Raw genomic sequence first — 14,173 nt, forward strand, 5'->3', positions numbered from 1 at the left:
GGTGTAATTGGTAACTGATGAATTATTGGCTGATGTACCAAGACACAGTGAAAAATTTGTCTTGCATACTATTCATACAGATCAATTCATCACACAGTGCATTGAGCTAGGACAGGGTAAAACAATAACAGAATGAAGAATAAAGTGTTACAGAGAAAGTGCTGTGCAGGCAGACAATATGGTGCAAGGTCATAATAAGGTGTTTCCAAGAGGACCACAATCTTGTTGTAGGGTTTGGAGGCTTGTGTGCCTCAATGACCTGGAGAGCCATGTTGACTAGAGGCAGGGCTTTATGCTTTGGCTCTTGGTAGGGTCTCCCATACCAAACAGATCAAAACGTAGAGGCCAGACCAAGAGTGGTCTGGGGGTTCAGTTCAGGGCTACCAACCCTGAGTGGTCAAAAAATAATTGTTACAGAAAAAATGTTGAAAAATCCTTCTCTACAGACAGAGATGAAGAACTTTCATTGCTGCCCTAAACAACAGTGGTGTAACAAGCAGTAAGTTAGTGTAATGAGGTAGATTATAAGGTCAAGAGTTCACCTTTAATGAGTAAGAAGACCATTCTAAGCCCATTTGATAGGTGTGTAGATAAATTTCCAGGAAACAAGGTGAAGGGTGATGGAACTAATTGGATTTCAGCTGATCAAGATCCCCCTGTAATGTAACATTTAGAGGGTGAGGAAATCTCTGCAATTTTTTACCTCGGAGAGTTGTGGAAGCTGAAAAAATTGGTCAATTTTTTATTACTGTGTCATGTACCAAGGTGCAGGAAAAAGCTTGACTTGTATACCATCAGACTCTTGAACCAAAAGGGAATAACTTCACTCACTCCAATGCTGAACTGTTCCCACAACCTATGGACTCACTTTCAAGGACTCTTCATCTCATGTTCTTGATACCCATTGCTAATTTATTTATTATTATTGCTTTTTTTTTCCTTTTTGTATTTGGGCAATTTGTTGTCTTTTGCACATTGGTTGTACTGTCAGGTGTGGTCTTTAATTAATTCTATTGTGTTTTTGTATTTACTGTGAATGTCCTCAAGAATATGAATCTCAGGGTTGTGCATATATGTACTTTGATAATAAATTTACTTTGAACTTTGATTCATACAGATCAATTCATTACAACAGTACATTGAGATAGTACAAGGCAAAACAATAACAGTGCAGAATGAAGTGTTACAGTGAAAATGCAGAGCTGACAGACAATAAGGTGCAAGGTCATAAGGGTTGGATTAATCTTAGAGCAGGTTAAAAGTTCAGCACAACATTGTGGGCTGAAGGGCCTGTTCTGTGCTGTATAGTTCCATGATTTGTGTTCTGAACCAGTTACTGTGAAGCTCCTGTTGGCTGAATCAGGAGTCACAACAGATCTTGGCAAGTTGAAGCCACATTGTTTTCCCTGGGAAGCTGCCAATTCACAACACAATGTCCCGTTGTGTCAAAAACAAACATGTCTACATGCGAGAAAGCCAAGTACAGGGAGTACTGTCCAATCCAATGACCTTTTCAGATATAGCAAAGATATTCTTACATATATAAACAGAAATGGACGCGGCCTAGACACGAGGTGTTGGGGGTATTTTGAGCATGAGTAGCCACTTCTATCTTCCTTGGTGGCACGTAACCATAGAGTTAGCACAATCGCTTTTGTTTTATTTACTTACTGAGATACAGAATAGCCTTTCCGGCCTTTCATGCCACGCCACCCAGCAATCCTTCGATTTAACCCTAGCCTAATCACAGAACAATTTACAATAACTAATTAACCTACCGACCACTATGCCTTTGAACTGTGGGAGGAAACCAGAGCACCTGGAGGAAACCTACACAGTCACAGTGAGAACATACAAATTCCTTACAGGCAGCGGCAAGAATTGAACCCAGGACACTGGTACCAACCACTATGTTACCGTCCAACAGTTACTGTTCAGGGTTTGATTCCTGCCACTGCCAGTCAGGAGTTGAACTGCATGGTTTTCCTTTTGGTGCTCTGGCATCTTCCCACATTCAAAAAAAACGCCTCAGTTAGCGCTAGAAAGTTGTGGGCGTGCTTTGTTGGTGTTGGAAGCATGGTGACACTTGCAGTCTGCCTCCAAGCACTTGCAAATGATAAATAAGATGACACATTCATCTTTCAAAATCTTCTGAACCAGACTACCAGGTGAAAGAAAAGTGGAGAGCTATGTGGGAGGGAAGGGTTAGATTGCAAATGAAGTAGATTGAAGGGTCAGCACAGCATCATGGGCCAAAAGGCCTGCACGGTGTTCTATGCTTACACCATCATTTGCAATGTGCTGGGGTAAGTGGGCAGCCAGCAAGTGTCACCATGGTTCTGGCACCAACATTGCAAGCCCACAACTCACTAAGCCCAACCCGTATGTCTTTGGAATGTGGGAGGAGACTGGAGCACCCAGAGAAAACTCCTTTCAGACAGTGGCATGATTCGAACCCCGATAAGTGATTGCTGAAGCTGAAAGCGATTGTGCAGACTGCTACACTGCCCTGCCACCAAGAAAGGCAGTAGTGGCAACATAGAGCGAAAGCATTCTCCACACCACCCCAATATACTTCTCGACAGCTTAATAAACAACTCACTGCAGCAACACAAAAGCCTTGACCAGCAGACAATGCCAAAAGGAGATTATTCAAGTTCCATATTCCAAGGCAAATCGGCTGCTTCCTTCCTCCCAGCTGATTCAAGACCTTGATTAGCTGCGGGAGATAGGGTGAGGGGGTTCAAGGCGAAAGAAGCACAAGGTCTCAAAACATGCAGAAATACAATTAACCTCATGGAGTACAGACCTCCAAGGCCTTGTTCCTAAAGGGAGGCATGTTGAGGAGTAAATAAAGACTGAATCGTTCAAGCTATAAGTAGTGTAGTTCACACTCTTAGATTGAGGGGGGGGGGGTCTAGCCTCCTCATCATAGAGGATATCTTAAACACGTGGAGCCTTGAGAAGTCAACATCAATCATCAAGAACCCTCACCATACAGGACATGGCCTCTATCAAGACAAGCCTATTGTCATTTACCTATATACATGTATAACGTCAAACAAGACAATGTTTCTCCAGACCAGTGTGTAAAGCACAGTAATAAGCATAACACAATAACTTAGGAAAGTAAGAATTAAATGAATCACACACAAAGTAAAATGCATAAATTAAATATTTACAGTACAGAACAAATTAACTGGTGACACTTCACTTGCCATGTGACGGGGTGTTCAGAAGCCTAGTGACCTGAGGGAAGAGACTATTTCTCACCTTTATTGTCTGTATGCATCAACGTCTCCTGTTTGATGGTAGAAAGTCGAAGGGGATGCTGGCTGGCTGGATGGGGTTCTTAATAACACTAAGGGCCCTGCATATGCAGTGGTGCAGATAAATGTCCCCAGTGGATGGTAGGGAGATCCCCATGATCCTCTCAGCTGGTCTCACAGTCCTTTGTAGGGACTTGGGGTCTGATGCTCGACTGTTCCCATACCAGATGGAGATACAGCTTCTCGGGACACAGTGATGCTCCAGTAAAATTCAGCACAGGTAGTTGGGCGTTGAGGGAAGCTTTGCTTGCCTCAATCTTCTTTGGAAGTGGAGGTGCTGCTGTGCCTTCAGGGAGGTGATATTGAGGGACCAGGTGATGTGAGCTCCCAGGAACTTAGTTTACTTTAACTCTCTCTACAGAGGGGCCATGTATGCACAGGGGGATGGTTCACCTCCACCTTCCCAAAGATCACAATCATTTCCTTGGTCTTCTCCACGTTCAGACTTTGGTTGCTGTTGTCACACCTGTCCACCAGCCGCTCCACTTCCCCTCTGTACTCTGAGTCATTATCAGTGTTCACATTACTACCATCCAGGAGGAGTTACAGGAGACTGAAGATGCACTTAATGTTTTAGGAACATTATCCTTCCCCCTCCACCATCAGATTTCTGATTGGTCCGTGAACCCATAAGCATGTGGTTTTGCTCTGCTCGGTGATCGCTAGCGCTGTAAAGCAGCTGCGCTAACTGCTTTATGCTACCGGGCAATTGTCACTGTGCGCGTTCGCCGGGCTGGATCCAAGAGTAGAGGAATAGTAGGCTCTCTCTGTCACAACAGTTGCTGGTGCTGACTCAACCTGGGGATGGTGGAAGGCAGCCTCCGTCACGGAGAGCGCTGACAACAGCACGACCCAGGAAAACAGATTTCCCATGAGGAGATGGAAACAAGAGGTTAGACACGGAATACAAGAGTCTCGAAGGAATTAAGGAGCGACAACACGAGTCAAATCATTCTGTCCAACACAATGACTATAATTATATACATGTATACGCTAAGAGACGAAACTAGAGTCCTCTTTAGATAATCATAGAATGCAGGAAACCTGTGCCAGTCACATTTACGAGGAAATCTGCAGATGCTGGCATTTCAAGCAACACACATCAAAGTTGCTGGTGAATGCAGCAGGCCAGGCAGCATCTCTAGGAAGAGGTACAGTCCACATTTCGGGCCAAGACCCTTTGTCAGGACTAACTGAAAGAAGAGCTAGTAAGAGATTTGCAAGGGGGAGGGGGAGATCCAAAATGATAGGAGAAGACAGGAGGGGGAGGGATGTAGCCAAGAGCTGGACAGTTGATTGGCAAAAGGGATATGAGAGGATCATGGGACAGGAGGCCCAGGGAGAAAGAAAAGGGTGGGGGGGAACCCAGAGGATGGGTAAGGGGTATAGTGAGAGGGACAGAGGGAGAAAAAGGAGAGAGAGAAAAAGAATGTGTGTATATAAATAAATAACGGATGGGGTACAAGGGGGAGGTTGGGCATTAGCGGAAGTTTGAGAAGTCAATGTTCGTGCCATCAGGTTGGAGGCTACCCAGACGGAATATAAGGTGTTGTTACTCACAATTGACCTGATAAGATTAAACCAAAATCTCAAGGGTTTAACGACTCTTGTTAAGACAATAATTAGTAAATAGAGGTTCTCGAGAAACCCAGAAGCCCAACACACTATGGCAAGTACAGAAGTCCGTAGGCTCAATACAGCAATACATTAAAAATTACCATAGGTTGCAATAACAAATATATACAAAATAAATAATACCCTTAACTGTGTAAAGAACTAACATTCCCCCACCCCCACCCCCCATAATTCCCCTGGTCACCTTAAAATTATGTCCCTGTGAGTTAGCCATTTTTGCCCAGGGAAAAATTCTCGGGCTGTCCACTTGATCTATGCCTCTTATCATCTTGTGCACCTCTTTATGGGCTAATTCCAATTGCATCCCCAACAACACAGCACTCCTTCCGTACTACACCACAGTGAATCCCACCAGGGGCCACAGTTGAGGTTTGGAGAGGGCCTACATTCCATTCATTCACCAGCACAATTTCATACTCTGCCTTTAGCCCCCTCCCCACCCCTGGGACTGCAGACATTCTCACTGGTGGCGACAAGCCAGATCTCAAAATGGGAAAAAAATCATCCTGTTGTGGATTCCAGGAAATCCTATGGAAATTGTTTTTGAGTCCCTTGGCTAATCAGGCACATTGTAGAAGATTACTATTTTCATTGGCATCTCAGTAGATGTGCGGAAACAGCCCACATATGATGATTGCCCCTACACTTTCAGGCATTTCTGAGTGCTCTCAGGAACACAGTGCTGCCCTGGAGTTGAAGGGAACCATGAGCATATGTTTGGGTAGTTCCAGAGACTATTGTTTCATGGCCTCCCTCTTACTGAAATGATTACTGTTCTTCTTGATTCATAATAAGTGTTACTTGTATCAAACACCATCCTTCTCTATCACCAGGCATTTGAAACAATCAACATCTTCTGTCCAATGAATCCATATTCCATTTTGCAGAGTCTGTTTCCCCAGTGTTGGGGAATTAAAAGCTGGAGGGCATAGGTTTAGGGGGTAGCTCCTGGCTTCTTACCAGAATCAGTTTAAATATCACCAGCATATGTGGTGAAATTTGTTGTCTTTGTGACAGCAGTACAATGTAATACATAACATTACGGTACTGCGCAAATGCCTTAGAATATATGTTTTTATATGTGTGCCTGGGATTTTGGCACAGTACTGTAAATGAAATTTACTGTCCCTCCTGTGGGCAAAGCCTGCTTGGTAGTAATCAAATGTGATCTCTCAATACTGAAACAAATCTAGCCATTACCATATTGCTGTTGGATCTTGATCTGAGAAAGTTGGCTGAGAGTTTGGCACAAACCAGTCGCAAGATGGCACAGTGGTGCATCATTATTTGTGCCAAAAACCAACACAGTCCAAAGGATGCACTTGGGGCAGCCCACAATTGTCTCCATGCTTCCAGCGCCAACGTAGTATGCTCACAACACACTAACCCTAACCAGTATGTCTTTGAAATGAGGGAGGAAACCAGAGCACCCAGAGGAAAACCACACGGTCACAGGGAGAACGCACAAACTCCTTGCAGGCAGAGGCGGGAATTGAACCCTGGTTGCCTGTACTGCAAGGTATTGTACTAACCACTACGCTACTATACTGCCCAGACAAATACTGAGGCAGAAATAAGACTGAAAGAGTACAGAAAAAAAATTTACAAGGATGTTGCTGGAACTTGAGGACCTGAGTTATAGGGATAGGGTGAGTAAGTTAGGACAGTATTCCCTGGAGCCTAGGAGAATGAGAGGAGATTTGATAGAACATAGAAGAGTTCTGCACAGGAACAAACCACTTGGCCCACAGTGTTATGCCGAGCCAGCTAAAAGTCAAATCAAAAATATCCAAACAGTAATCCCTCCTACCTACATCATGTCTTCCTTACGTCCACGTGCCTATCCAAATGGCTTATAAAGTTATGTTTGACTATAGATGGGGTAAATGCAAGCAAGCTTTTTTTCCACTCAAGTTGGGTGAGTCTAGAACCAGAGGTTACAGGTGAAAGGTGAAATATTTAAGAGGAAACATCTTCACTCAGAGGGTGGTGAGGGTGTGTAATGAGCTGCCATCAGAAGTAGTGCATATGGGTTCAATTTCAAAACTTAATAGAAATTAGGATACCTTAATGCTGAGAATCGAACCCTGGCCGATTTTAAAGCTGGTGCTGTAAAACATTGTGCTAACTGCTACTCTACTGAGTAGACCTAAAAATATGCAACATTTCTCAAATGTGTTATCCTTGTGCAAGGTCTACGCTAATGTTCGCTATATTCGTCCAAGTTTAGTATACGTGCTGCCAAAGCACATCTTGATGAGTAGCTAAGGGTCTGAATTGTTAATGCAAAGGCATCGGTTCAAATTCTGCTGGGGAAGTTAAGTACAAGTGATTAAATAAAATTTAGATTTCTTGTTAAAGAGGATTCAAATTCAAGGTTATTGTCATTTCAACTGTATACATACAAATGAAAAAGTAATATTTCCACATATAAATTAGGACCATATGCCCATAAGATGAAGGAGCAGAAATAGGCCATTTGGCCCATTGAGTCTACTCCACCATTTCATCATGGCTGATCCATTTCCCTGTCAGCCCCAATCTCCTGCCTTCTCCCCGTATCCCTTCATGCCCTAACCAATCAAGAATCTATCAATATCTGCCTTAAATATACAGAAAGACTTGGCCTCCACAGCTCCCTGCGGCAAAGAACTCCAAAGATTCACCACCCTCTGGCTAAAGAAATTCCTCCTTATCTTGATTCTAAAAGGACGCCCCTCTATTCTGAGTCTGTCCTCTGGTCTTAGACTCTCCCACCACAGGATACATCCTCTCCATGTCCACTCTATCAGGGCCTTTCACCATTTGATAGGTTTTGATTAGGTCATGCCTCATTCCTCCAAATTCTTGTGAACACAGGCCCAGAGCCATCAGACGGTCTTTATATGAAAAGCCATTAAATCCTGGAGTCATTTTCGTGAACCTCCTTTGAACTCTTTCCAGTTTCAGCACATCCTTTCTAAAATAAGGGACCCAAACCTGCTCCCAATACTCCAAGTGAGGCCTCACCAGTGCTTAATAAAGTTTCGACATTTACAAAGTCCTCTTGATATGAATGCTAACATTACATTTGCCTTCCTCACCACAGCCTCAACCTGCAAATTAACTTATAGGGAATCCTGCACAAGGACTCCCAAGTCCTTTTGCATCACAGTGTTTTGTTTTTTCTCTCCATTAAGAAAATAATCAACCCTTTCATTTCTTCTACCAAAGTGCATGACAATGCACTTCCCAACACCGTATTCCATCTGCCATTCCTTTGCCCAATCTCTTAATCTAAGTCCTCCTGTAGCCTCTCTGCTTCCTCAAAACTACCTGTCCTTCTACCTATCTTCATATCATTAGCAAACTTTGCAATAAAACTATCAATCCCATCATCCAAATCATTGACATGTAATGTAAAAAGTGTAAAATTAACAAATAATAGGGTGCATTATCAATTTAAAAAGTAAACAGTATAATGTAACTGGGACTTCGTATGTGACGAGATGTGGGTGGTAGCAGAGAGTTCAGTAGTCTCATGGCCTGGGGGAAGAAGTTGCTTTCCATCCTAACAGTCCTCGTCCTAATGCTATGGAACCTCCTGCCTGATGGTTGGTGGGGTAGGGGGGGGAGTGGTCAAAGAGATTATTGGACAGTAGGATCTTGTTGTTCTTACTGGAGTCTGGCCTGTGTGTCATTCCACACTCGTCAAGCTGTTATCCCTCCTCAGGTTCAGAGGTAATTGGCTATGGACAATGACTTGCCGGCAGTGATGTCCACATCCAGTGATGAAATTAACTTTAGGGACATCACAGTGGCATTGTGTTGAGTACAACACTATTACAGCTCAGGGTGTTTCCAGAGTTCGGACAATTCTGGTGCTGTCTGTAAGGAGTTTGTACGTTCTCCTCGTGAACTGCATGGGTTTCCTTCGGGTGCTCTGGTTTCTTCCACCAGAAGACGTACCAGTTAGTAGGTTAACTTGTCCTGTGATTAGGTTAGGGTTAAGTAGGTGGGTTGCTTGCCAGTGTGGCTAGTTGGACCGGAAGATACTGTTCTGCACTGTATCTCTAAATAAAATAAACAAATTAAGGATTTACTTTAAAACACTTAATCTCCTTGGAAGGAAATTCTTTTCAGTTCAGTTATAAAAACAAACACTTTATCAAAAGTACAGAACTCAACAGAGCTGATAGAAATGTATAAAATAGTGAGAGGCACAGGAGGGTGGATGGTCATAAACCTTTCCCCAGGGAATATTAAAGGACATGCTTTTAAGGTGAGGGGGAAAAGCTTTAAAAATACTTGTCAGGAGAGTTTGGGATAGGCTAGGAGCTTTTTCCTTGGAGCATAGGGGAGTGGGAGGTGATTTCCAAGACTCCCTTGCATTATCTATCTATGTATTTTTGAGATACAGCACAGAGTAGCCCTTCCAGCCCTTCGAGTCGCACCACCCAGCAACCCTCAACAACCCTGATTTAATCCCAACCTAATCAGGGGGCAATTCACGTTTGCCAACTAACCTACCCGGTACGTCTTTGGACTGTGGAAGGAAACTCGAGTATCCAGAGAAAACCCATGTCTTCCACAGGGAGGACATACAGAGACCCCTTACAGATGCCACCAGGATTGAACTCCTAACTCATGTCCTGAGCTGTAACAGTATCTATCTATCTATCTATCTATCTATGTGTCTAAATATCTGTCTGTCTAACTGGCTGGTCATTTATCTATCTATTTATCTATCTACCTATCTGAGTTATGTTGTGTTTTATATCGTATTGTTTATATAAAATATATAAATTATATAAAATAAAAATTTATATTTTATTGTTACAGGCTGTTGTGTTTTACTACTTATTGTTATGTTTATTATTTAGTGTTGTGTTTGTTATGTTATGATTGCACTGCTCCTGGGAAACGCTGTCTCATTCTGCCCTGCAGAGCTCATGTACGGTTAGAATGACAATAAAGTTTTTTGAATCTTTGAATCTATCCACCTAATATCTGTTTATCTATCTACCTAGCTAGCTAGATAGCTGGCCAGCTAGCAGTCTATATATCTATCAATCTATCAATCTATCTGTCTGCCTTTCTATCCATCTAGTCATCTGTCTATCTAACTAGTTGGCTAATTAGCAATGTAGATATCTATCTATCTAGATGATCCGTTATCTATCTGTCTATCTAACTTGTGATGTGTCATCATCTTCAGCAATCTCCACTGCCGAGGTCTTGGTTAAACAGCTGTTTGTCTAGAATCTTCCCCTGAGCCTTACTGCCATGGGTGACCCTATCAGGAGCTGAGCTCCAGAAGGCATGATGCCTGCTGGATGACTCTGTGACTCTGTGCGGGACAAGGTTTTTTTCTTATACAGAGAATGGCGAGTGTCTGCAACAGGCTGCCAGGCATAGTGGAGGAAACGTTCAGCCCACAGTCTCCCTCACCATTCAATCGTGGCTGATTTTTTTTCCCTCAATCGCATTCTCCCAGTACCCCTTAACTCACTTATTAATCAGTAACTTATCAATCTTTGCTTTCATTTTCATCAAGAACCTGTCAATCTTCTTTTGTTTTAGTGAGATGTGAAGGGCAGGGTTTTTTTTTTACACAGTGTGATAGGTGCCTAGAGTCGGCTGCCGGAGATCGTGGTGGAAGCAGATATGACCGTGGTATTTAAGAGACTGTTAGGCTCATGGACATGCAGGGTGGAGGGATGTAGATCATATACAGGCAGAAATGTTGGTTTAATTTGGCATTGTGTTTGGCACAGACATCGTGGACTGTAGGGCCTGTTCCTGTGCTGTACTGTTCTATTTTAATCAGGATCATAAAATACGTATGAAAATGTTCTATTTCAGAACATGATGTGGACTATGTATCAATGGACCAGTCACAGGTTGTTGTAGTTTTGGCTAAATCTCCAAATGACAGGAGCATCTCTTTCTGGACAACAAGGGGCTACAGATCCTGGAATCTGACGACAAAGGGAAGTGATATGTGGAACCAGATAAGGGAGAGATGAAGGGCTGATGGAAGTATTTCGAGAGAGGACAGGAGACCCAGTGTGTTCATTTTGTAGATGAGGGGCTAATGCAATCAGATGTGGAAGGGGAAAGATGATGATGTGAGAGAACTTGGTGGAATCAGAAGGAGAGAGGAAGGAAGATGGGGTGTTGGGTTAATACAATCTGCGTCGTTAAACATTATTCATGATTGCCTCAACATGCTGCTACAGGACAGATGTTGACGCCCCAGGAATTTGAAGCTGCTCACCCTTTCCACCACTGGCCCTTTGATGGGGACTGGTCCATGTTCTCCTGGCTTCCCCTTTCTAAAGTCTACAATCAATTCCTTGGTCTTGCTGACACTGTGTACAAGGTTATTGGTCCACCACCACTCAACCAGCTGATCTATCTCACTCCTGTACACCACCTCATTGTCATCTGAGATGCTGCTGACATCAGCGAATTTATAGATGGTATTTGAGCTGTGCCAAGCCACACAGTCATCAATGTAGAGAGTACCTCTAAAACTGCTGATCTCCTGGAATTTTCATGTACCACAGTCTCAAGAGTTCACAGAAAATGGTGTGAAAAACAAAAAAAAACAGTAAGTGGCAGTTCTGTGGATGGAAAAGCCTTGTTAATGAGGGAGGTCAGAGGAGAATGTCTAGGCTGGTTCAAACCGTTAGGAAGGTGACAGTAACTCAAATAACCATGTGTCACTACAGTGGTGTGCAGAATGGAATCTCTGAATGCATGCCACACTGAACCTTGAAATGGATAGGGTACAGCCGCAGAGGACCACAAACCTACAGTCAGTGGCTACTTTGTTAGGTACAGGAGGTGCCTTTATTCAGTGCAGATCACCTAGTAAGGTAATCACTGCGTCTATTGAAAATATACAGGACACCATTGTGAAATGAATGGGAAGAATAATTTTCCTGTTGGCTTCATTTCTTCAAGGAGGTCTTCACAGAAGTTTAGCACACAGAAGAGCCATTAACTGCTTTGTCAACAGTAAATTCACATATTTTTATATATGTCTAAGTATGTATTATACGGTGCCATTTAATAACTGAGCTACTCTCCAGTTGCAGAGATGAGGACAGCTATGAGCCATCTGTATAAAATAATCAGGAATAAATCTAACAAGGGGATTTGGGAGAAGATAATCCACCCAGTAAGTGGTGAGATTGCAATGGAATGTGAAACCATAATATTTACCAGTGTGTCTGCAATAGATCACAAGAAAGAATGTCAATAAAGATACAAACTTACTTAACAAACCTGAAATATTCATTGAAAGTGGAGTCACATATATATGGAGTCGTAAAGAAAGCTTTCAGTACGTTGGTCTTCATAAAACAAAGTATTGAGTACAGGAGTTGGGATGTTATGTTGAAGTTGTATAAGACATTAGTGAGGCCTGGTTAGGAGTATTGTGTGCAGTTTTGGTCACCTACCTACAGGAAAAATGTAAATAAGTTTGAAAGAATACAGAGAAAATTTACAACAATGTTGCTGGGTCTGGAGGACCTGAGTATTAAGGAAAGGTTGAATAGGTTAGGACTTTATTTCTTGGAACATAGAAGATTGAGAGGAAATTTGATAGAGGTATTCAATATTATTCGTGCAAGACACACAAAATGCTAGAGGAACTCAGCAGGCCAGGTAGCATCTATGGAAAAGAGTGCAGTCGACATTTTGGGCCGAACCCTTCATTAGGACTAGAGAAAAAAAATATGAGGAGTCAAAGTAAGAAGGTGGGGGGAGGAGATAAAGAAACACAAGGTGATAGGTGAAACCGGGGGAGGGGGGTGAGTGTGGGAGGGGTGAAGTAAAGAACTGGGAAGTTGATTAGTGAAAGGGATACAGGGGTGAAAGGGAGAATTGGACAGGAGCAGACAGGAGGCCATGGAAAGAAGTAAAGGGGGAGGAGCACCAGAGGAAGGTGATTGGCCGATAAAGAGATAAGGCGAGAGAGAGAAATGGGAATGGGGAATGGTGAATGTGAGGTGAATTACCGGAAGTTCAAGAACTCGATGTTCATGCCATCAGGTTGGAGGCGACCCAGGTGAAATATAAGGTGTTGCTCCTCCAATCTGAGTGTGGCTTTGTGGTGTTATAGATGCAGTAAATGCAAGCAGGCTTTTTCCACTGGGGTTGCGTGGGACTACAACCAGAGGTCAAGGGTTAAGGTGTGTAACGTAAATGGCAACAATGAATCTCAATCGAGACAGGTTATATAAAAATAACCAAACATTTATTAAACACCGATAAAAGATAAGGGAAAAAAAAACAAACGAAAACTTTAACCGGAAGTTAACAGATATGCAGCCGTTCACCAACTCACCACTCGGCTCTGGTTCTTAAAGTGTTAAATACAAAAACAGTTCTTAAAGCGATACAGTCAGATATGGTTCTTAAAGTGAAAACTTTGAAAGTCCAACAGATTTACACGTTCAATTGGGAGAGACTTCTCCGGAGAAGGATTTCTTCACAGACCCAACTTTACTGCTGGTTCTGTCCCCAGGATTCAAGATGCCGAAAATAAACAGTTTAAATCGACTGACCTTAAAATTCCTTTAGAGAGAGAGAGCGCACACCTTTGCATGAACTCATTGCTCTTTTGGCAAGAGTTACCTCGATGCAGGTTGCTATTCCAACGAAGACTCAATAAGGTCGATCCTTTATTAAACTGCCAAATGATGCCGACTTCTCTCGATCCTTCGATCCTGCACTTCGATGAATTTTTCACTCTGCCTTTGAATTTTGGAATTGAGTAAATCAACACATCTAGCAAAAATTTCCAGTCCAAATAATATGGTATTTTGCAACAGAACACACAACCATTTTAAAAATGAAACTGCGTCACAAAAACAAACACGCAACAGAAACGGAGATACAACACGTTCCACCTGGAAATCTACAAACTCAGAAACCAACTGCGTCACCTGGGTCGACCCTTATATAGTCACGGGACACATGTCATCACGTGACCTCACATCGGCGGTGGGGGGGGGGAGGAATCACATCAGGTGACCTCCAAAAGACCATTACATCATTCTCTCAAAAAAAAATAGATCTCCTTGAGCATGTAACAGGTGAGAGGGGAGAAGATGATTAAGAGGAACATGAGGAGGAACTTCTTCACTCAGAGCGTTGTGCAAGTGTGGAACGAGCTGCCAGCACAAGTGGTGCATTCAAGCTTGATTTTGACA

At 42.9% G+C, this 14,173-nt stretch overlaps 1 protein-coding gene and 1 pseudogene across 4 annotated transcripts in view; one reads left to right on the forward strand and one right to left on the reverse strand.

Moving 5' to 3' along the window:
• adgrl4 (adhesion G protein-coupled receptor L4) overlaps positions 1-14,173 on the forward strand; it is a 172,462-nt gene that overhangs the window by 25,144 nt on the left and 133,145 nt on the right. The window lies entirely within an intron of this gene.
• On the reverse strand, positions 7,116-7,214 carry LOC140206480 (U6 spliceosomal RNA; annotated as a pseudogene).

This window comes from Mobula birostris, chromosome 12 (assembly GCF_030028105.1).
Source record: "Mobula birostris isolate sMobBir1 chromosome 12, sMobBir1.hap1, whole genome shotgun sequence".
NCBI lineage: Eukaryota > Metazoa > Chordata > Chondrichthyes > Myliobatiformes > Myliobatidae > Mobula > Mobula birostris.